The 15,000-nt window shown below is 38.4% G+C and overlaps 2 pseudogenes; one reads left to right on the top strand and one right to left on the bottom strand.

Annotated features, from left to right (window-relative positions):
* The window catches only part of LOC138053396 (uncharacterized), a 7,073-nt pseudogene extending 799 nt beyond the window's left edge, over positions 1–6,274 (bottom strand).
* A 7,106-nt stretch (positions 6,275–13,380) lies between these two features.
* Positions 13,381–15,000, top strand: part of LOC138053395 (uncharacterized) — a 2,368-nt pseudogene continuing 748 nt past the window's right edge.

Raw genomic sequence — 15,000 nt, 5'->3', positions numbered from 1 at the left:
TACCAAGGGCCTGCCTCTTCATTTTTTGGGCACTGGATTCATCTGTAATTTCCAAGGCATCAATAAGCCTGCATTAACACTTGGCAAGTGCAATAGCTTGCTCCCCAATGAGCCTTGTGCTTAGATTATTGGCTCTATGATCTTTGTCATTGTAATGTTCTCTTATCTTACTAGCAACAAATGACAAACCACATCCTGGCTTTCTACCCGAGACATCAGGTGTTACTGATGCTGCTTGCATATTGTCATTAAATACCTCTGCTTGCCTGTTTACAATATCCAGTTGCCTAATTAGCTCTTTCCCTTACTCCTTCCTGACGTGGGGCGGTGAGATCAGGGTGAGAAAACTTAATGTTTGCAATTTCTGTTGTGTCAACTGGAGACCATTGTTAGCCATGAATTCTAATGTTTTTTGGTGACCCTGGGTTGGGTTAAGGTCTTTTGGAAGGCTTGAACTTTACTCAAGTCTTCTTGGCGTTTTTCTCGTGTGGGCACTTGCCATGTACAGTTACTATCATTCCCTATAGTCCCACCCATCTTAGATAACTGTCCTTTATGAACATTAGCATAAGGTGAGAGATATGTTGCCGCTTGGTTCAGCTCATTGTTAGCCCAGCTTTGCCTCGACTGATCTGCACTAGGTTGAAATTCAAGTGTACACTGCTGACCATGAATTGTCAAAATATTTCCCTCCAACACCCTCATCTCTTCCGTGTGCTGCTTCCAGATGTCTTCCATTGCAGACTCCTTCTCTGAGACACAATAGAGTAGGTAGGTAATGGAATTCCCTACTTCTTACCCTCGATCCATAGTTCCAGCATGTCAATGAGCCAATGGACATTGCCAGTTCGCTGGTCTCTGGAGCCCCATCATCAGAAAACTGAAAAATAAAGTGGTACTTGTTGCCATGAAACCAAATTAATTGTTTATGTAAACGAGGCAATCGCAAATGCAAGTCCAGAATCACAAAAACCAATCCTGTGACTGTGCGTGATACTCCAGGATAGTTTGATATTTGGCAGACATGACCAATATGGAGACTTTTTACGAAATGATCAACTTCTGCATCCATGCATTTTATGTTTCTCGGAAGCCAAACTTTTTGGTCTGCATCATATACTGAGCTCTGCCTCTTACAAACTAAATTAAACTTGCGCCTTGACAGGTAATTTTGGAACTTCACGGCTACTGCTTGTTTTAAAGCTTCTTCAGAATTGTTGAAATCTTTTACAGCTGTTCCAAACACTCCCTGTAAATACTTCCCTTTGAAATCAGTTTATCTATGATTTCTTTGGAAGCAAAAGAAGCGAGAAAGTCCCATGCACCATAAAGGGCCCCCTCATCTCCACCATGGATGTACTCTAGCATTTCTTTTGTTTCCTGCCGACGTCTGTATCTAGTGCTGCTTTTGAAATCTGATAGTATCTAAAATGTTGTTGCATTTTGGGTCTGCTTAGATCCGCCCTGCTGCGTTTGACCAAGCATAAGTTTAAATCTGTTATACTCTTTCTTTAGGAGCTCCAGATCGTCTTCATGTTTTTTAGCCTTCTCTTTAGCATCTTTAAGTAATTGTTCTAATGGCAATTAAGGAAAGTTAATGCAGTTTGATTAGATAAAATGACACAACATTCAAGACAATAATGTTTTTACTGCAGACACTTCAAGCTCGTGGGCAATAATAAATTGACTTAGCACATATACTCTTCTTTCCAAAGTGCCTTTCAGTGGGGAATAGCACTGACCAAAGAAAGCAATGAAGCTTGTGAAAAATAACCTAAACACATAAACTTCAATATAAACAGAGTAGAAATTTAAAGATACATTTTATTATTTTGGTCTCAAGTAAAATTAATTTCATGCTGAGACAAACAACGTATGAGAAGTCACGCCTGTTCTAAAATGCTGCACACAGTTTCTTTCCATTGCGTTAAAGCATGGGTTTAAAAAGTATTTGCGTACATTATGCCTTACCAGCTTCCATTTCTTTTGCTTCTGCTTTTTCGTCGCGTCGTTCCAAGTCGGTAAATCTCGCACTCTTTGTTTCGTAATCTGATATAAGCTGTTCGTTGGTTTCAGAAAATTCCTTCTTCGAGCTGTTCCGCACTTGAAAGCGGGAAGTCTCCCAGAAGGGGTGAAATTGTCTGTCTTTATTACTCTTGCCTGAATGTCGGTCCTGCTTGCTACATTTACGAGATTTTGAACACAATTTTTCCTTGCTAATAAAAGCAAATTCGACAAGAAATCAACTGAGACTAAAGCTTGGAATTTAAGGAATTGAAGATGGAGTCAGTAAGCAGTAATGCGTTTCAAACAGGGGTTTATACATGAAGAACGTACATAGTTTGGTCCATTTCTTCGGCGCTGGAGGTCGCCATTATCCCAAACTTTCATCTGAATTTGAAAAGCCTACGGCATCACGGGATATTTTTATGTTAATGTATTTTTTAGATCGAAGAGTGGGGTATGAGTGCAGTTTTTTTGTCATTTCTCCTCGAAAATTGAATCAAAGAAGCAACATTTCAAATTCAAAACATTTATTATCTCTGTTCCTATCAGAAAATCAATAAAACAGTGTGTTGGCGTGTTTTGATTAGCGGCATAAACCCAACATTTGCTTAAAAGTGGATCTGAGAAGTGCCATTATTTTCAGTACTAAATGGCTACTTACTCCCTCACCCACAAGCTAACTTTATTTATTAATAGCTAACCAATCACAAGGCAAGAATTCATTTCCTTACGTTTCGACAAACCAGCAAAAATAGCTTTTGACTTTCCCGCTTCGAAAAAACTTCAAATGACGCCATTTTAATTGGTAGGGTCATCACATGACCTCAGAAGAGCATCTGGGAAGTTTTCCCCTAGCAACAAGCCATCGTGGCCATGACGTTATTTCTTGCGAGTCGCCTTACAAATTTGCAAATGATTGGTTTGGGCTTGGAGCAAGAAGAGGCTCGAAAAGAGACTCTGTGAGCGATGTCAATGTCGTTAATAGTAATATTAGCGCCCATGCGATTAACAGATTAACGCAAAGATTACTGGTTTCGGAGGCAACTTCGTAAACGTTTAGCTCAGGGACTCGGAGAATTTTAATGTTGAAGGCGTAGCTATAGTCTTGCATCTCGTTCACCGCAATCTCCAGATTCCCAAGGCTTTCCTACATCGAGTCGTTTCCGAATGCTATGCAACTCTCTCTGGAAGCTTGACTCAGAGTCATGCAGCCATTCTAGGCTCCTTTCCGTCTCTAGTTAGGCTTCCCGTCTACCTTGCGCTATGCGTTAAAATCAACTAACGTTTATTTAAGAAAACATGTACTTTACAAAAATTCAGTTCCTTACCAGTGGTATTCAGTGCTTCCAAAGGCCACACAACAATTGTCATAAAATGGTTGTGCAACATCAAACGAATACACACTGGATATCTTCAGACATACAGCAACGTGACATGATTATTTTAAGGTTATACGATACTTTATTCAATAATACAATCACGGTCATAAGTCGTTGGAACACCCACCCCCCTTTCCCCCGTTCAATGTTGGATAGCGCAATGCACCCAAACTAACTGTTCAGTACGTTTTAATTTCTAAACAACATTGAAAGGTGGGAGAGGGAGGGATGCTCGATTAATGCCGTTGGTGTACCAACATTGTGTCACTGATTGTAGATCATTTATCAACTGGAGCCAGCAGTTCCTACAGTGTACAGATTCCTCGAGATGTTTTCAGATGTGATGGATGGAGCTTTGACAGCCCATCCATTTTGATCAATGAATCAATGGGCACAACAGTTTCAAAGAAATTTATCATTTTACTTTTAGGAAATATTTGAGGAGAGGGATAAGACTTTATTTTTAAAAATCTGAAAGGGTACCCCAGCAGCAATTACTGTATAAGAGCAGAAACCCATAAGGGTTGAAACGTGTAACGCGCGTTCAAAGCTTCCGAATATTCAGTGCGAACTGATTGGTTGAATCTTTCAACCCTTATGGGTTTCTGAAGAGAGGCAATAGATCAAATATTAATTGTTAAAAATTTATTAGCGGGACCCCCCAAATTTTTCGCAAAGGGGTCCCAAAGACCCCCAAATTTAAAAACCTGGATACATCTCTGTATGTCCAACCATTAAAAAGGTAAAGTCTGCTACAAGCCTAGTGGCCCATCTGACCGGCGTTTATCTCTGGTTACCGTAGCATGAAGCGCCTAAGAGTATTTCTGGTCCATGTCCACCATTACACTCCTAGAAACACTACAAATCAACAGTAACTTCTTTTTACCTGGACTCTTCTTTTCTTCCAGTCCTGAAGAAGTTGGGTCTAGATCTGAAAATGAGACAAAAAGACTTTTTTCCAGGCCTACATGTACATCTCATTGGACTTTTGCTTTTTTCTTGTCAAAACTGCACAGAAATCATTCTCTTTTACATTTACTAGTGGATAAAATATTGCTGCTAATTTAGCAAGCTGTGAGAAACTGTGCAAGCTGTGCACTTTCCAGAAATGATAATACACTGATTCTGATCAATGTAGCAGTTAATCGCCCTGGTCTTCGAGGAATCACATTCGATAATTGCGGTAGTCCTCTCTGCCACTCGAAGAGAAGATTGTTCAACAAAGATCTCCATTTCCACTCGGTAACATGTTGCGAAGAGCAAGTCGTACATAAATAAACGTAGCTTATCTTTCCATGGAAAACAGAGTTATATGGCCCATGTAATGTCCGATGAAAACAGATTACTTTAACAGTCACAAAATCCTGAGTTTTTGGTTGCACTGAAAATGGCAACTGAAGAGTCGAATCCGCACATCCAGACCTTTAGTTGCAAGGAATTAATTTATCATTTGAAGAATATTACATGGTTTTTTGCACTTTATGTAGTTGTTATAATTTTTTTTACAGCACCAGAAAAACGAGCATTTCTTCTGTACTATGCTGTACCTCTGTTGAGCAGTTTCCTGCCCTCTGAACAACTCTTTTTCCTGATGCTTTTGATGGGTGGAATATTCCGGTTGCTGAAACAGTCAATTTCACCAGAAGAACTCGATGAAGCATGTCTATAATTGAAGCTTTTCACTGCACAAGCATTCGTTTGCGCCCATACACAACCAAAGGAGACTCAATCTTCATCAAAATGAAGGAGATTCGATACACTCGATGTTCTTTCATAAAACAGTTTCTTACAAAAAGTCATAGTTTTTCTTTGAATGCCCGATCTCTGATCACGGTAAGGACGCCCCCAGATTTAAAAAAAGGTAGATATTAAAACAGCAAATGAAGTTGTCATATAGAAGTTCTATACATCCTAACATGGGAATTGGAGCTGAGATTTTAGAAAACAATATTCACAGAAAGTCTTTTTTTTTCTTCAAGTCGAGGATAGCGTGTAGAAGGAGGAGAGGGAGGTAAGACATCAAGTTTGAATTTTGTCTACGACTGAATCTCAATTTGAGGGCTTTTTTCTTCTTAAAGGAACAATGTCATGCTATTTTTAGATAGTGTACACAAAGTTCAAAGTGCCCTTATTTATATTAATAGAAAGTCCCCAAGTTCCTCTTGGTAAATATCCACCACTAGCCACCTCCACTTGGTGAATAATACTGCAATTAATATTGTTCCCCGGTAATTAGACATTTCAGAAAACAAAAGACCGAAGATGGAGTTGAATGTTCAGGTAGAACACCAGGATGTTCAAGCTTCCTCATCTGGTCATCTAAGTTCTGCAACATTATCCGTGTTTCAGCCATAAATGCTGCAAGGGTGGATTCCATTTTTTTCACTGTCTAAAAAAACAGTAGGCAGTGGTCAAGATACACCTGGAAGTAGAAACATATGTTCTCACTTTACCTCGTTCATCTGAGATTGCCAATTCTCACTGCTTTGTTGGCTATTTGTTGGACTGTCCAGGGACCAGTCCCCCCAATCAAGAACTGAGGGTAGTAGCATGATATCTTCTTGCAGGCTCTCCCTTTTTTGGACGTCCTCCTTCCTTCTTTCCTCCTCCAGTTCTCTCCTCTCTTTCTCTTTTCTCTTTTCTTTCCGCTCCGCATGTTTTTGTCTCCTCTCCTCTTCCCAATCTCTCTTTTCCGTCTCCCTTCTTCCCACCTCTTCCTTTCTTCTTTCCTCTTTCCTCTTCCCATTCTTTTCTTTCTCTCTCTCCTCTTCCACTTCTTCTCTACTCCATTTCTCTTCCCATTCTCTCTTTCCAATTCCTCTTTTTTCCATTTCTCTTGCCATTCTCTCTTTTCCTTCTCCCTTCTTTCCAATTCCTCTCTTCTCCATTCTTCCCATTTTCTCATTTCATTCTGTCATACTTCCACTTCTTCTATTCTCCTTTTTCCCTTCCCTTTCCCTCCTTTCCTTCTCCTTTCTCACCATCTTTATCTGTTGGCTCTCTTTCCCCAACTCACTGCCCTTTTCGTCACACTTCATTTACATGTTATTTTTAGATTAGTGTACACAAAGTTCAAAGTGCCCTTATTTATATTAATAAAAGTCCCCAAGTTCCTCTTGGTAAATATCCACCACTAACCACCTCCACTTGGTGAATAACCCTAACCCTAACCCTAACCCTAACCCTAACACTTCATTTACTTTCTCTTTCCCTCATACTTCACCCCCTTTTTTTTTATTGCCCAGGCCCATCAAATGCCAGCCCGACTCCCTACGACTTTTCTCCTCCGAGAAGTTTTTATAAAGGTCTTCCTCTTTTTTTTGTTTGGGGACTGTAGGAGCTTCTTCAACATCAGTTGTGTCAACAATTGTCTCAGTTTTTGGCGCTTTTGTTTTTGACTGTTCTCCATCATCCGCTTTCCTCTCCTTTACAGCAGTTGAAGACTTGTTTTTTGCAACACCTGTTAAAATATAACCACCAATTTAGTTCAAACCATATTACATTGGAACTAGCCGTATCTTTTAGCGAAATTCCTTGCTTAGGGGAGGGAAAAACGGAAACCACCAGAACACCCAGAGACGTAGCAGTGTCATGTTCTTAACACTGCGCTATCTCTGCTCCCACTAGGTAAAAGGGAATGGTTAAGATCAAAGGTGTTTTTCAGGGGCAAGACTAATAAATCTCATCCTGAATGGGACAATGGCTGAGGAATTTTTGAAGGAACAATATACTATAATAACACTAACCTTTTTGTTCCTTTGACCACAATGTAACCACGAATGCGTTGTACCACCTTCCAGAAAACTTCACTCTGACTCTTTCGCTTTCTGCTAAGCTGGCCGGTTTTGGTGGATCAATGTGTTTTCACGGAATCTGCTGGTGACGTCCATTCCATGCACACTTTGTATGCCAATGAATCATCACTTTTTTACTTGCCATTCTTTCAGTTCAAACATATATGGTGTCCCGAGAGACTTTTGATTCAAAACTGTCAGAGTAGGGGTATTTAATCATTGTAGTTATGTTTGTCATCCTGCAGTATTGTATTTCTGTTTAGTGCTAAAGCTAAGATGTCGTGAGCACAGCATGACTATTCCAGGGGTGAGGGGTGGAGGGAGTGGTGGTAGGGGGTGAAGGGTGCAATAGCTGAAACAACCCAAACCTTTACAAAAATGCTAACCTTAGGCTTTAGATAATCTTTCGGCTTAAGGTTAACATCAGTTTTGGGTTGTTTCAGTTTTCACCCTTCACCCCTCACCCACGAAATAGCCATGCCACATGAGCATGATTTTAAAGAAAGACAACTCGCACACTATGTAAAACAACTCCTTTTTAATTCCATGGGAACCAGATAATCTGACATCATCAGAAAACATAAGAAAAACATTCATGACCGAGCTTTAGCAATGTGTTTAAATATTCCTTGCTTAGTGATACTAGTGACTCGATGTCTCACTTAAGAACAAAAGTTTCATTAATACTGGCACCCAGTTGTTATCTTTGATCTTGCGACCAAAAACGCAAACAGCTCCCCTTTTTGGGGAACCAGAAAATTCTGACAATATTAGCAACCATACAGAAAACAATTAGTTTTACTTGATACTCAACATCATCATGATAGGGAAAAGATATTTTTCAGAAAAAGAAAAGGTATACTAATCGTTTCAAGTTCGGGATGTCCAGTCCCTTTTTGCAATATGTTTACGTTTTCCTTTTGTATGGTCACAGTGCTTCGATATCCTACTTTATAATGAACGTTTCATTTATTATGTGCGTTTCATTTTCTGGCACGCAGTTGGTTTCTTTGATCTTCCATTTAAAAACGCAAACAGCTCGTTTTAGTTGGAGAACCAGAACATCTGATACAGTAGTGTCAGCCAATATAAAAAAATTAGAACAGATATTTACTTGAGACTCTAAATTATTAAGATATGGCAAAATGTTGTTTTTTTAGAGTATCAAGAGGTCTGCTTTTCGTTTGAAGATGAGGAGTTCCATTCCCCTTGCAATATGGTTAAGTTTTCCAAGTATAGGGATTCCAGTACTTCAGTATTTCATTTTTAGAACGAAAGTTTCCTTGATCCCTTGCTCTTTAGTTTACTTTAAGCAATTGGTTCCTTTGATCTTGAGACCAAAAAAGCAAACAGATTCAAGTCTTTGGGGGAAACAAGAGAATCTGATGGCATTAGCGATTTTTAAGGCTGATAGGACGATTTTAGTGGCACCATACACTATCAGTCACTCCCGTTCTAACTTCACAAATACTAGTACTCGTCTTCAGGGTGCTAGACTGAAGATAAATGGATAGTTTACCTCAAAGCATCATACTTAACATTTTCTCTTATTTAGCCTACAAATTTGTTCGAAAAACTGTTTCTCTTGTGTGTAAGGCGTGGCTGCGAATTTCTCAGGACAAAAGTGTGGTTAAGTATGCAAGGGATATCGAATTCTCAGAAGTAAAGGCCCAAAAATTATCAAAGGAGACTGTGGATAACTTTCTTCAGGCGGTGAAATGGAGGCCTTGTCTCTTCCACCCTGGTCAACATTCTGTTAAATAGTGCAAAATTGTCCTGGACGGACAGTTTTAAATATGGCTAAAATGCAAGGCGAACTTTCTGAATATCCATTGATTAGACCTATTAACACTGCAGAGCTCAACTTGAGCGCAACAAAGCTAGATGACAGCCATCTAGTTTTTACTACGGAGAGCATACCCTCTTTAGGAATTCTGAATGTGTGCGGATGTGAAAACTTGACTGATACGGGTATTAATGATGCCGCTTTTGATTCCTTACGTTTCCTTGGACTAGCTCATTGTAAGGTCGGTGTTGATTCCATAATTTGTGCTATTCAAAAGCACGAGATTTTTGCAATGTGCGTGGAAGGAGTAACATTGAGCACAGATATGACATCTCACCTTTGATTGATCTGTTCCCCGGTGTGGCTGAGATTGGCGTTCCAGCTTTGTGTGGCTTGCCACAAGGAACTGTCCCCTGAAGCATTACAGCCACTTTGCTTTTACTGCCGCTCATTGCCTCTTTACATGGTCTTGTCAGTCAAAGAAAGCATTGATGGAAGCTGGATGGAACTTTAATAAACAATTATACAAAAAGAGTACACCATAGTTCCTGTTTCTCATCAACAAACATTCCTACTTTGAGACCATGAACTATCGTTGCAACAGCAACTATACATGTATTTCCGTGTTGCTATTTGCAGTGAATCCTCATTTTAACCATGCAACACCTCAATTCACCTCACCCAATTTGACTAATTTATTGATACAAGAAAGGTACTTTTGCTGAGGCTCGAAGTCTCATTCATGTTTATAAGGGATGATATCTTATTTAAAATGTTGTTAAAAATCTTATTAAACAAAATATCTGAAAGGAGGAAAAGATAAATATCTGAAACAGTTACCGGAAACATTTAATAACAATATATTGTTATTCAGGTATGTGGCCCTTGTAGAATCAGATATATGCAAATGCTATTTTCGTACTATTTGATTGTGTTAGGTATGTGTTGCTCAATACTGTCTATGTATTGACTATGCAGTATGTCTTATCACATAGCTCAGGGTATGTAAAACGTCTTCAGAAGCTATGCAAAAGCTATTTTAAGATGGCATAGCTTTTAAATATGTAAGTAAAATCTATGCAACAGTTTGACATGACTATTTATTTACTATGTATTTCAAGTGAAATTGATTTTACATAGCATGTTGTGAGGCAGTTATGCGAGTGAAGGTCTACATAGCTTTTACACAATGCTATGTTTTCACTATTCATCAATCTCACACTATTTTATTTACCATGCATTTCAAGTGAAATAGCTTTTACATACCATGCCAGAAAGCATTATGTGAGTATGAGTCTACATAGTTTTTACAAAAGGCTATGTTTCCACTATTCATCAATCTCACATACCGTAGTTTTAAAATATCCCAAAGAATGCAAATTTTATATGTAAGAAGTAACTTACTTTTTACATAGTGCTATAAATTTCCCATACAAAGATCCAAAAAGAAATACATGTAGAAGCTAGCTATATATTTACTATGTGTCAATGTCAGATTGCTTAATGGCATATGCATGTCAGCATGCTATTAGACATTTTGTGAGAAAAGTCTACATAGTTTTTACATAAGGCAATGTTAGACTATTGATCAATCTCGCATAGTTTCAAAATTTCCCAGGATGAACTCCTGATATACGAATATTAATAAAACATTAAAGTCAGCAAAAGAGAAACCAATAATGAATATTTACATGGATAGAGCAAATGAGAACTCAATTCAATGCTTCAGAATGTTTGTCTCATAGCAGTTGCCTTTGTTAAAGGGAAATGGATATATGTACTGTTTTAAGTACTCATTTGGATGCATTATTGAACTTTTTTACCATTTTACCACTTCAATTTTACAAGTTGGCAGCTTATTAATATTCATGATAATTTTGGGTCCATCACTGAAAGGTGTAAGCTGAGAATGTCCTTCCGTGTAACTCGTACACTCACAGAGTTGCAAATCATTAACCAGTGTAATGTAACTCAGTCTTTTTCATAAGGATTTGGCATCCAACATATGAAACATCCTGATGGAACATCTACTCTGAGAAACTTTTTAATAACGTTCACCACAGGTACAGCCACAAGTCTAAAAAGCAAGACAACAGAGAGCAGTTAAATGTCTGAATAATAGCCTAGGGAGCAAGCTGAGGAAACAAACACCAAAATGTTACACAAATGACATGTATAATCAAGATTTACTTGTAACTACCTGTTTGGTTCTTTCACTCTTATAATGTAGTTAACTACCGTCTGCTCTCTATACAAGGGTAGCTGCTCCTCTTGTTTCTCTAGAACCTCTATTATCACTGCACACTGCTTTCAGGCACTTTTCCTCAACTTTCGCGTAAGTGTAAATGGAACCAAAGTGGGTGTCATTTAAATGTCGAAATTGAACGGTGTAATCATTCCTTGCAGTTACCCGTTTGTAGCTCTTGCTATGGAATAAGACTCCATCTATAAGGCATCGCCGGAACAACCAAACTCTGCCATGGTGCTTTGGAAGTGTTTTAAGCTGCTGTTCAGTCATGAGTGGTGAATTTGTCCATAAACGTTCCAAGGAGCCAACAACATGTACCTCGTCTGCAATTTTTTCTTTTAATAGCCTACAAACAAAACCCAGATTTCTGGTCAAGTTCTATATACGTGTACAGCTGTATTAATGTACTATTTCTGTTGGCACTTTTCAATGTACACCAATGTCCAACTCTAAAAGAAAAAAGTGGTGTTCTTAAACCACAAATTCTCAAAAGTAATGTACCTTGCATTGTACTTCTTTCTTGTCAAGTGTTCATAAAGTGGCAGGACTTCAGGTGAAGTAGTTGTTGATCTGGCAATTTCTGGCAACTTCTGTATAATTGACACAGCAGTCACAATCTAAAAACAATCAATTATTATTAATGCAAAAATTGATAATCACAACTGAAATATCTTGTTCTTCAGAGAGAATCATAACAGAGGGAGTTAAATTTTAGCCTTTAGACTTTATATTATTTTCAAGCAAAATGTTATCTCCTGTCTGTTCAAAAGGGTCATTATTATGGCTAAATCATGGATCATCTCTCTTGCCACTTTCGACATAGCCAGAAATTCAATACAACATGGCTGCCTCCTCAGCTGCAAGCATGCGCAAAGGACACATATACGGATTAAATATGGCGGCAAATCATAAAGAGAATGAGGGGGAAATTATAAACTATTGCATTTTTTGTCCTTCTCGCCGAGAATGCAACTTTCCCCAGCTCAAAAATCGATAAAGCAACGATCGAACAGCACTTCAATCGAAGGAAACGTCAAAATAAAATTATTCCAGGCAGTGCCTTTTTTGATCGAAGTAGAGTCATAAATATACACAATATCCTCTTACTAACCTCTTAAAGTAGTGTTGACCTTCATGCCTCCCTTCGTCTGCAGAGAGAAAATAGTTTCTCTGATACGTTTCCCCAGCTTCCCATTCAAAAGATGTGATGTTAAACTACCAAAAGGAGTATTTTTCTCCCGAAAAAACGTCCACTAAGGCAGTGCCTTTTTTGACCGAAAAGCAGGATTTTTTTGAATGAGGCATACGCCAGGTTGGAGCCACTAGTGAAGCAAAAATGCTCCGAGAACCGGTTTGTTTTCGTTCCACTTTGGAAGCCATTTTGTTTTTAGCTGGTTTTTTTGGTCAGTTGCATTCCCTGTTACAATAGGGACGCCGCTGAACATAAGAGCTGACCAAATTTTGAAAAAAAGCGGGAAGAAGCCCTCCGAGAAGCGGGAAGGTTGCGGGAAAAAAATTTAAGCCATGTCTGATATAACACCAAGTAAATCATTTCAACCTTGAAAAATTAACGTCGTGGAGTCACCGTTCCAGTATGCTTTTAAAAGCAAACAAGCGAGGCAGATAGCTCTAACAATTTGCTTATACTATTCCACCATAAAAGAATGGTACTATCTTGTGAAAGAGCAACAAAAGTTCCAAGAAGATGACCATGACTCCTCCTGCTATCAAGATGAAGAAGGTGAGTGGTTTTCTTTTTATATTGTGTCTGCTTGAGGAACTTTTTCTATATTTTTAGTTTAAATTTTCACATATAAATTAATGCTGAGAGCAATATCTTGAAGATAAAAGAAAATAAAAGGTCAATTAATTTATATATAAATGATAATAATAATAATAATAATAATAATAATAAGGCTGCCAACACTGTTAAAATAGTGCTCAATACACATAATGCACATAAGTGTATCCCCTGATGAGTGGGCGACCACGAAACAGGCTTGTAGGGATGAACTTGTAGTTTATTTGTCTTTTTCTTCCACAGAGACTGGAAACCTCTATGGTAATATGAAGTTTATCTGGGAGTATAGAGGCCTTCAGGGGTACTTGTATGCCAGGAACAGCCAGAAGCCAAAATTTTACTTTGTTGACGAGAAAAGGAAGCTTATGTACCCAGATTTAATTGACATGTCAGCACCTGCTCGTGCCTTTGTAATTAAGGATGACATGAACATACGCAACAATATACATGAACAGTTTGAAAAAAGAGCAGGAACTGTTTTATCGCAGTATCGCACAAACAGGGGTCAAAGAAACTGGATCAAAAAACATTGAAATTTCATTTGTTTGAAGACCAATTAGCCTCATGCCAAGAGACTGAAGATGAGATAAAATCTCTAAGGAATGATTTAGAAGAATGGAGAGCAGCCCAGGTGAACTTAGAGGCAGAGAGGAAAATCCTTATTGATGAAATGAAGGAAACTATCAACTCCATGGGCAATGAAATAAATGATCTTAAAAGTGCTAACAATGAACTGGAAGAATACATTAAATTCCTCGAGAAAGAAGAGGGACTTGCTTACAAAGGGAAAGATATTTCTGAGACTAAAAACAAACAACGCACACTGAAAGCTTTCTTGACCAGAGCTGAGACAGCTATGTGGTTTGCTAAAGCATTTGGCCTTAAGCTCGAATCATTGAAAGTGAAAGAAGCAAAAACTGGGAAGACCCATGAAGTAAATGCTGAAACCAAAACAAATGAGCCAGGGGAACATTCAACTTCCCAGAATGAAATAACTGACAGTGAAATGTCAAGAGTTGAGCTAATTCTGTACTTATTGGATAAATTTTGTGTCAGTGATGAGTTTTACCATGAACTTAGCATGATTGAAAATGGTCTTCCAAGGTCTTATCTCATAAAACAATGCAAAAATAATTTAAACAAACTTTGCCATGTGACTCCTACACCTGGAACATTTGAGGGTGCACAAGTGTCATGTGAATCACTTCTCTTGCAGCAGATTTCAGCATTTAAAGAGGAAAATCCAGACTTTAATTTTGATAATGAGACACTCAAAATAAAAATCAGTGGGGATGGTGCTAAAATGACACAGAAATCTAATTATGTCCTACTTTCATGTGCACTGCTCCAAAAAAAAGAGGAAGTCATGGCTGCTAAAGGAAATCATACCATTGGTGTTGTGAATGGTACTGAAAAGTATGAAACTTTACAGGTCTCCTTTAAGAATGTCTTTTCAGAAATCAATTCTTTTATTGAACAAGGTGCAATTACTGTTGATGGTCAAGAAGTGAAGCTTGAATTTTTCTTGGGGGGGACTACAAATTTTTGCTCACAGTCATGGGACTTAAGGGAGCCACATCTTTATATGCCTGCCTGTGGTGCAAAGTACACAAAGACAAAAGGTGGCAAACAGACAAACATTTTAAACACTTTAATACACCACCAATGATGAGAACACTGATGGAAATTAAGGAACTTGTGAAAGAAGGAAAAGCTGATTACTGCTGTGTGAAGGAGCCACTGTTAAATATAGACCTTGACCATGTCATTGCTGATGAATTACACTTGCTGCTTCGTGTAATGGACATAATGCTGGATAACATTATAACAGAAGTAATTGATTGGGATAAAGAAGGTGACTTTGAAAAAACTTCTAAACAGCCACAAGGGCTCCATTTGAAAAAGCTTGTGAGTGAGATCAGGTCCTGTGGAGTGGGTTTTGATGTTTGGGAACTTAGGAATCCGGCTGATAATAAGGGCGCTGG

This window comes from Montipora capricornis, chromosome 6 (genome assembly GCF_036669925.1).
Source record: "Montipora capricornis isolate CH-2021 chromosome 6, ASM3666992v2, whole genome shotgun sequence".
Taxonomy (NCBI): Eukaryota; Metazoa; Cnidaria; class Anthozoa; order Scleractinia; family Acroporidae; genus Montipora; species Montipora capricornis.
This window is presented reverse-complemented; position numbering and strand designations above follow the sequence as displayed.